At 49.0% G+C, this 7,889-nt stretch overlaps 1 protein-coding gene across 5 annotated transcripts in view; it reads right to left on the reverse strand.

The window, feature by feature from the left end:
• Window positions 1–7,393, reverse strand: part of LPP (LIM domain containing preferred translocation partner in lipoma) — a 331,939-nt gene extending 324,546 nt beyond the window's left edge. For 3 of the 5 annotated variants that reach the window (XM_088170915.1, XM_088170914.1, XM_088170913.1), the window contains exon 1: window positions 7,337–7,393. The gene's annotated coding sequence lies outside the window, so the exon portion shown is untranslated. Of the gene's footprint in view, window positions 1–5,027; window positions 5,159–7,336 lie in introns of those variants that run through there. The other 2 variants (XM_088170912.1, XM_088170911.1) reach the window with 2 other exon arrangements.
• Window positions 7,394–7,889: the final 496 nt, after the last annotated feature.

The raw sequence follows: 7,889 nt of genomic DNA on the forward strand, positions 1-7,889 counted from the left end.
GATGATAATGCATAAGAGGCGAGAAATATGGGAGAAAACAAGCATAAGTGAAAGGAACCGTTCAGAGTAATCTCTAGAGTTGAGCAGAAATGATGTTAACTTTAGTCTGTTATGGCAAACAATTCTTCCCAACCATTTCTTTGCTTTATTATCAGTTATGACTGCACACTTAAGAGAACAACCCTGGTCTAACTCCTTTTTACTCCATGATTTCAGTGTCAAGGGTGATGTGAGACAGCTAGTTTCATGCCTTTCCAAGCCCCAGTGTCCCATCAGTAAAATGGCAAGAATAATTTTCCTTCACATTGGGAAGGCACTAGAAAAATAGTTCCTCCAACTTCCAAAGTGCTCCAATGAAAGAGCAAAGAGCACTTCAGAAAATCACAAAAAGAAAATTAATGACTCCGCATTCTGTCTCAAGTTTGAACAGTACATGGTAAACAAGGCTTGGGGCCACACACAGCACAAAGAGAAAAGCAACAGAAAGATGCTCATTAAATATCACCTTCCACTCTGGACACAAAGAGTAGGTGCTCTGGCAATTAAGTGGCTATATCATAATACCTGCTTGCAGGGGAGGCTGAAATTGAGCTTTCAACGACCTTCATTCTGGCATTTCATAGCTTTGGAACGCTTGGACTTTGCAACTTTAACACCATTCTTTTAACAAAGTTAACAGCATGCAATTAACTGGAGGTTTGCACCGTGGCTGCCATAGTCACTATCCTTTTTTCTGGGGCTACCCAGATCATAGGCTTGTCTTGGTCACACTAATACCTTCAGGTATCTCTCAAGATTTGCCCAAGCTCACGATAAGCAAATCAAGTCTCTATCTCAAACAGCAAGGTGTGTTAAATCCAAGCCAGCCGACGTCCTTCAGCGAAGAGCTTCAACAGGAACTTCACTGACACCCAGGCTAGTGAGGCAATGATGATGCAGCAGTTGGAGCAACAATCACTTATCAGCTGCTAATTCAATCACTCTCCCAACCGAGCCACTGCTGCCTGCACTATCTGGGAGATTCCTTGCTTTCATTCATGCATTACTAAGTGGAGTAATTCAAATCTGTTAAGGTGAGGTAATAAACTGCTGAAACACAGAGCTCCTTATAGTACTTGCACACAGCGTATGGAAAATGCACATGCACTTTAGTGAAACAGAAACCACCCCAGCTGGGGCACAAGCACCACAGCCACTGCAGCAGTACCACCCACAAGTCACCTGTATCAACATCCCAACATCCTCCATCCAAAACGCAAACCTCGCCAACCTGAATCCCACGCAGCAGCCACACCACTGAAAAAGCCCTACAGGAGATACTCAAACACAAGAGCCAAATTTAAGGTAAGATTTGAAGCCAGACCATTTCTACCCCACCACACAGTGCAACCCTACCCACCCCGTGGGGCTCCACAAATCCGTTTTCAAGGCCTGTGGGACAACCTGTCAATTCCATCTCCTTTATCCCACCTGCCTTTGCCCAGCTGTCTGGGCTGGTCTCACAGCTGAGCAGCTGGGTCCTGGTTCCTCGGCAGTATTCCAGCCCCCAGCCCTAACAAAGGCTTTCCATGTGAGAATAGATCAGGAGCAGAGGGAGAATAGAAGATGACTGCAGCTCCCCACAATGAGATCAAGTGGCCAAAAAAAAAAAAAAAAAAAAAAAAAGAGAGGGTAGTTACAAATTGATGCATAAACAAGACCTGACTGTGCAATTGAGAGTTAACAGGGCAGTTTACTAAATGTTAATTAAATCCTTAGTGCCTGTTACTCCAGTCATGGAGATCAACTTATTTTAAAATTAAATAAGCAGTAAATGCTCAGATGAACTTCTATTAAATTTCACCCAGTGAGTGAAGTATGTGGGGCTTTTAATAGACATTAAACAAAATAGTTATGCAAGTTAGCTGATATTTTATTACCTAAAGATAATGGCCATATTAAATCTCAACTAACTCTTCCACTGGCAGCACAATCATCCAAGATTTGGCAGAAGTTTTCCTACCTTGAAGCATCACTGAGCATCAGGAGCAGGAAGAGGAAGGCAGCCAAGAGCTGAATGGCCCCTGCTTAGAGGGTGTTCATGTGCATAAACTCTCTTAGACATAAGACAAGATCCTCCCAGCCAGAACTGCAAACCCCAAAGTGAGTTGATGGGTACCCAGTAACAAAACTAGCATAAGCCAGAGACCCTCATGCATCACTCCCTGCCCCAAACCTAAGTAACGTATGGGTTTGCCGAGGAATCACAGTATTCTAGGGTTTCCTTTTGCCATCAAGGGCAATAGAAAACATCCTAACAGCCTGCAACACTCAAAAGCTTATAATTTTGTCTAAGAAAAGGTTATCAGCAGCCCACAACTCCACCGATGTTTGTTTTCCTTCCCTGAGCATATTGTGATAGTTTGGGAGTTCTTCTGACTCACACATGTGTGTCACTGTCACCCACAGATCCCAACAACAGATACTGACAGTCTAAAATGACAGAGACTTGCTGACAATGACTTAAAAATGATCATTTTCATGCCAGCTCTTACAGTTGCTCAGATTCTGACTGAAACCAGCTCCTGGAGATCAAAACCGAATCTCCCCTGAGTTGTCTCTACCGATAACCTTAATTGCAACGATTAAGTGTGGGTAATGGGTTTTAGGTTTTTTTCATGTTTGGACTGGAAAACATCACCAGCCCTACATGGCCTGCTATGCCCAGGAGCAGCATGAATGAAAAGAACCAACCCTGCTAAACTCTCAGCTTCTCAGGCAGGCATAAGCTCTCAAAAGCTTTAATGTTTTGTGAGGTTTTTTCTGGTCTGTGGTTTTCGGTTTGATTTGTTGTTTTCTCTGTTTGTTTCTGTTTTGCAAAACAAAGAGCTTCCTCAATCAGAAAGAGGAAAACACTGAGTTCTTCAAACTTTACTGATGCTCTCCTCCAGCACCCCAATGCACACATGGACACCAAACACAAGATTTTCCCTTCAATCCCTCCTCTGAAACCCTTGTTTGTAAAGTTATTTCAAGTATTTTCCTATGTATAACCCACGCTCTTTAAAGGCATTGTTCCTTGTGAATCTGTGCATCAGATAACCCACATCCTTTCATAAGTTATTGTTTCCATCTCCTTTGCTCCTTCCTCCTCTGTTCTGGCTGCAGTTGCAGTAATCTCTCTAGCTTTTCACAGAATTACACTGATACAAGAGCGAGAGCAAACGGAGATGAGGAAGCTACTGGGGTAAAAAGACTGGCTGTGGAGGACCTTGACTTGCAGACAGGAGCATCGCTGCTGCACTCACATGTGCACACAGCAAACACAGATAATGAATCACAGACTTCTGCTGGGTCACATGGACTTCATATTCCTCTTGCCTCCCTGAAGGTTTCTCCCCATCAAAAACAAAGTACCTAAAAAGCACACACATACCTAAAGAAACACAGAATATCCTGATTTGGAAAGGACCTACTCTTGCCCAGTATATATTTCTTCATCATCCCGATGCCATCTTTAAAATCTCTCCATGCATTCACAAGGACTTAACTCCACCTTAGCACGGCTGCCACAGAGCACAGCAGAGGCTGGACAATCAGTTAAAGGTGAAACCCAGCATCTGGGGCCAGCCAGAGCAGAGTGTGCAAGTGTTTCTCAAAGCCATGTCTAGGAGAGAAGACCTCAGAGGGAAAAAGACAGAGCAGTGTAAGTCAGGCCTTCAGAAGCTCGAGGAGCAACAAAATGCGGATGTATTGTTCACACAACCATGATGGGCAGAACAATAGAGAAACCACTGCGGGCACTCTGAGAGTATTTGTTTCCACAGACACACAGAAACTGTGTTCTTGGAACAATTTGTCATCCACCCAAGCTACTGCTTTTCTCTATCTGTGTCTATCTAGTGTCAGCCAGAGATGCTTCATGGAAACCTATATGAAACTGTTTCTTCTTTCCAATTAGATGTTTAATGATACAATAGGCATCATCACAACTCTGAATGTAACTGACACTTGTACAGCCATCCCATCTTCTTTCAGACTTGGCTAAACTCTTGTTCTCAGCAACATTCTGCATGATAAATGCCACCATTACTTACACTGAAAAGCACTTAAGTTTCTTAGTTTTGAATCCACCCCTTTCACCTTGATTGTCATTTGTACAAAGGAACAGACATCCCTTTTCCATACCACTCACCGTTTCTCTGACACCTCCCATACTGCTGGTAAAACTCTCTAAGGTTATCCAGCTCCCAACCATTCATACTATCTCTCTTCAAAAACTACATACATGAAGTTTGACCGATCACAAGGGTATTACTTAAATTTTATAATAAAGCAGGTGGACATAAGCAGTGATTTTAACAAACAAGGCAACAGCCAGGCTTCAAAATGGAATGGTGTCTCCACTCTGAGTGTGAACCCCCACACCGTAATTCTTACTAGGAGTTATAATTGAAAATGCACACTGATGAGAATATATATATGTAAAAACAATCCAGGTTCAGCAAGACTGCAGCCAGCACTATTAGATACCGTGTAAAACTCACTAGTCCAGCTCTGGAGCTTTATCCCTGAACAGCCTAGAGAAACAAGTACTCTAGCAAGGGATACACACCTGAATCTGCCATTACACTGCTTGAAAACTTCAATTACACTGCACCAGTTCCTTATTGTTCCCATTACCTCACTAACACAGCACAGCTGAAGGTGTTTCTCAGAGGAATGCGACTTGGAAATACAATGTGCCCTGCAAATTTCCAGGAGACAAAACAGGTAAATTAAGGACGATTCCGAAGATCTGAAAATCACTTCTGACCTGCCAGTCTAAAGCCAGGCTTTTGTCAGTTTCTCCCAGTTTCACAACAGCACATCACAGACAACATCATTCAATACTTTATCCCCCCAAAAGCTGGGTGACTCTCCACCAAACACAAATAAGAGAAAAGACTCATAAAGCTGGAACCCACACTGACATGGGCATGCTCAATAGCATTCTGCCCTGACATCCAGGCTGATCTCCAAACATATTCCAAAGGTAAAAATCTCACCTCTGCGTGACAGGAATTGAGTTTCTCTCCCAGCTCTATACCTGCATCTCGGCCCCACCAGTACCAACCACACCAGGCAATCAGGGCTGGCAAGACAGAGACAGCTGTACAGTGAGAAAATCAGTAATTCTCACTGACCCAGGCACCATGGAGACTGAACATCAGCAATTCAGAGCAGCTTGGAGCTGCACCTACAGAAGCTTTAACGAGACAGTTTTAGCTTCATTTTTCTGGACATGTCCTTCATTTCCACCCAGGAGCTTACCCAGACAGCATACAAGGACTGCATGCCACCAACCAGGACTGCTGGCAACATGGGACACACACAGCCAACAGCCACATAACACAGGGTGGGAGAGACTTTTGGGAAGCAGGTCTCCTACCCACTACACAGCACCTCTCCACAGGACCATTACTGATGGCAACTTATTGCCACTGCTATGCTGGACCCAGGTGTCCCTGATCTGGCAGTTTTACCCAGCCTACACAAGCTGAGCCAGGTGGAAAAAAAAAAAACCTGAATAAAACAATTGAAGGAAAACCATCTGTGAAACAAGGGCAACAGGCCTGAAGGGCCCATTAGCAGCACCTGCATCACGACAAAGTAAAAGGCAGGATGGGACAGGGAGGGTAGGGGCTTGCTGACAGGTGGCTCTGTGGCCACCACCCACACCATGAGCTGCTGACGGCCCATCTCGCAGGGAAAAACTCTCCAATAGAGGCTAAACAATTGAAACATTGGGATAGCAGAATAAATTTAGGAGCAATAGGCTGTAAGGCCACGGGGTGGGCAGGAGACGACAGACCAAGCCAACAGGCAGAGAGAAGTTTTCAACAATAAATCTTTATCCACAGACACATACACTTCCCAAGGGAAATCCCAGAGTATTATTTAGCCTTGTGTGGGCCAGTCCTGCTTCAGCAAGGGTGGGGATAATTAGAAAGTCCCCCAGATCCCTAAACTGTGCTGCTGCACAGCAGGCTGAGCTACACATAAGACAGCAGCCAACATTTTTCAGCAAGAACACAGCCACATTATTAACATAGAGATGAAACGCTGTGTCCTCTTCTCTAGCTCTGCATGTTCCCATACTTCCCTAATATCCCATTTCTCTAATTACTTCGTGAACCAGCACCTGTTGTATCACCCAGATCCCAGGCACTCCCCACTCTCTCAGATCTTGCCCCAGAAATCATTCCTGGAACGTATAAGCACAAACTCTATAGGTAAATAAGGTCATGGAAGCAAAGAAGTCCAGATGTGTCCAAAAACACTTGTGGCTTCTATGTGAGACCTTCCTTTTTCGCATGGGTCAAAAGCCCTTTATTGCAGAGGGACCAGGGTGTTGAAGATGTGCAGGGACACACATCAAGAAGTTTTATGGCTCCTTCAAGCTCCTTAAACTTTTGTGTACCAATTGCCTAGCAAAACAGAAAGAAACAGACAGGAAACTAACCCAAGAACAACACAACTGGGCTAACAAGTCAATTTCTAGAGGTGGAGGAAAAAAGAAATAAACAAAAAATAATCAAACCAGAGCAAGTCTCGTTTGTTTCATCAATAGGGCCAAGCTGCACCTCGAGGTACAGGCGGCAGAGCAATTAGGCAGGAATTGCTTCATCACCGCCTCCTCGGGAGCACTGCCGGCTTCCCAGCACAGCCCCGGGGCGCGGGGAGTGCTCCTGAGCAATGGCAGGGGTAAGGCTTGCCTGCTCGAAAGAGCAGAGCAAGAACGGGGGAGGGCAAAAAAAACTTATACTTAAAAAAAAAAAAAAAAAAAAAAAAAGCCGTGGGTGACGTCAGGGTGTGGGAAAGTTTTCCGTCCTTACCTGGTGGGGAAGGCAGGGCCTCCCCCGGCATATAAAAAGCTGCCGGAGCTTTACTCAACTTATTATTTACAACGAACCGCGGGGCCGGGGGTCGGCGGGCGGCGGGGCGGGGCTGCGGTAGCCCCAGCCCGGGCCAGGTGCACCTGCGGCACCGGCCCGCCCGCTCGGGGGCCCGGCCCGGCCCGGCCCGCCCGCCGACACCGGCCGGGAGCCGAGCAGCGGGGCCGCCCGAGCAGCGGGGAAGCTGCCCCGGCCCCGGGCCCGGCGCTGCCCCCGCCCCGCGGCCGAGCCCGCACCGCACCGGGCCGGCCCCTCCGGCGGCCGCGGCGCCCCGGGCGGAGGGAGGAGCCAGGGCGGCCCCCCCGGGCGGCCGGCAGCGCTCCCCGCCCCGGCCGGGGGCTCCAGCTGTGGCACAGCTGCCTCGGCGGGCGGACGGGGGTGGGGGGAGGAAGGGGGCAAGTTATTATCTGCAACAATACCTCGGGGGAGGAGGCAGCGGAGGCGAGCGCGGCGGCGGCGGCGGGAGGAGGCGGCGGGGGGCGGGCCGGGGGCGGCACCGGGACCGCCCCGCACCGCCCGCCCCCGGCCCCGCCGCCGGCCCCTTCCTTCCGCCCGGCGGCCCCTTCCGCGCCCCTGCCCCGCGGCGTGCCCCGGCCGGCCCCTCCCGCGCTCCCGGCTCGGTACCCCCGCGCCGCTCCCGCCGCGTCCCCCGGGCAGCCCCTCCCGCGCTCCGCCCCGCACACCCACCCATCTTATCTATCTATCCATCCATCCATCCATCCATCCATCCCTCCCTCCGCTCCGTCAGCCTCTCCGCATCCCCCTGGCCGCGGCTCTCCTGCCTCCCGCATCCCTCCGTCCGCGCCCCCCCCCGGCCCTTACCTCCCCGGGGGCGGCCGGTGGCCCCGAGCTCGGTGGGACGGCCCCGAAACAAAAAGCGAAAGCGGCGGCCGCTGCCTCCCGCTCTGCCGGGCTGCCGCGCTCTGCCCGCGGCTGACGTCAAGGGCCCAAATTCCTGCCTTTCCCTGCAGG

The sequence above is a fragment of the Sturnus vulgaris genome, chromosome 10 (genome assembly GCF_052056855.1).
Source record: "Sturnus vulgaris isolate bStuVul1 chromosome 10, bStuVul1.hap1, whole genome shotgun sequence".
Taxonomy (NCBI): domain Eukaryota; kingdom Metazoa; phylum Chordata; class Aves; order Passeriformes; family Sturnidae; genus Sturnus; species Sturnus vulgaris.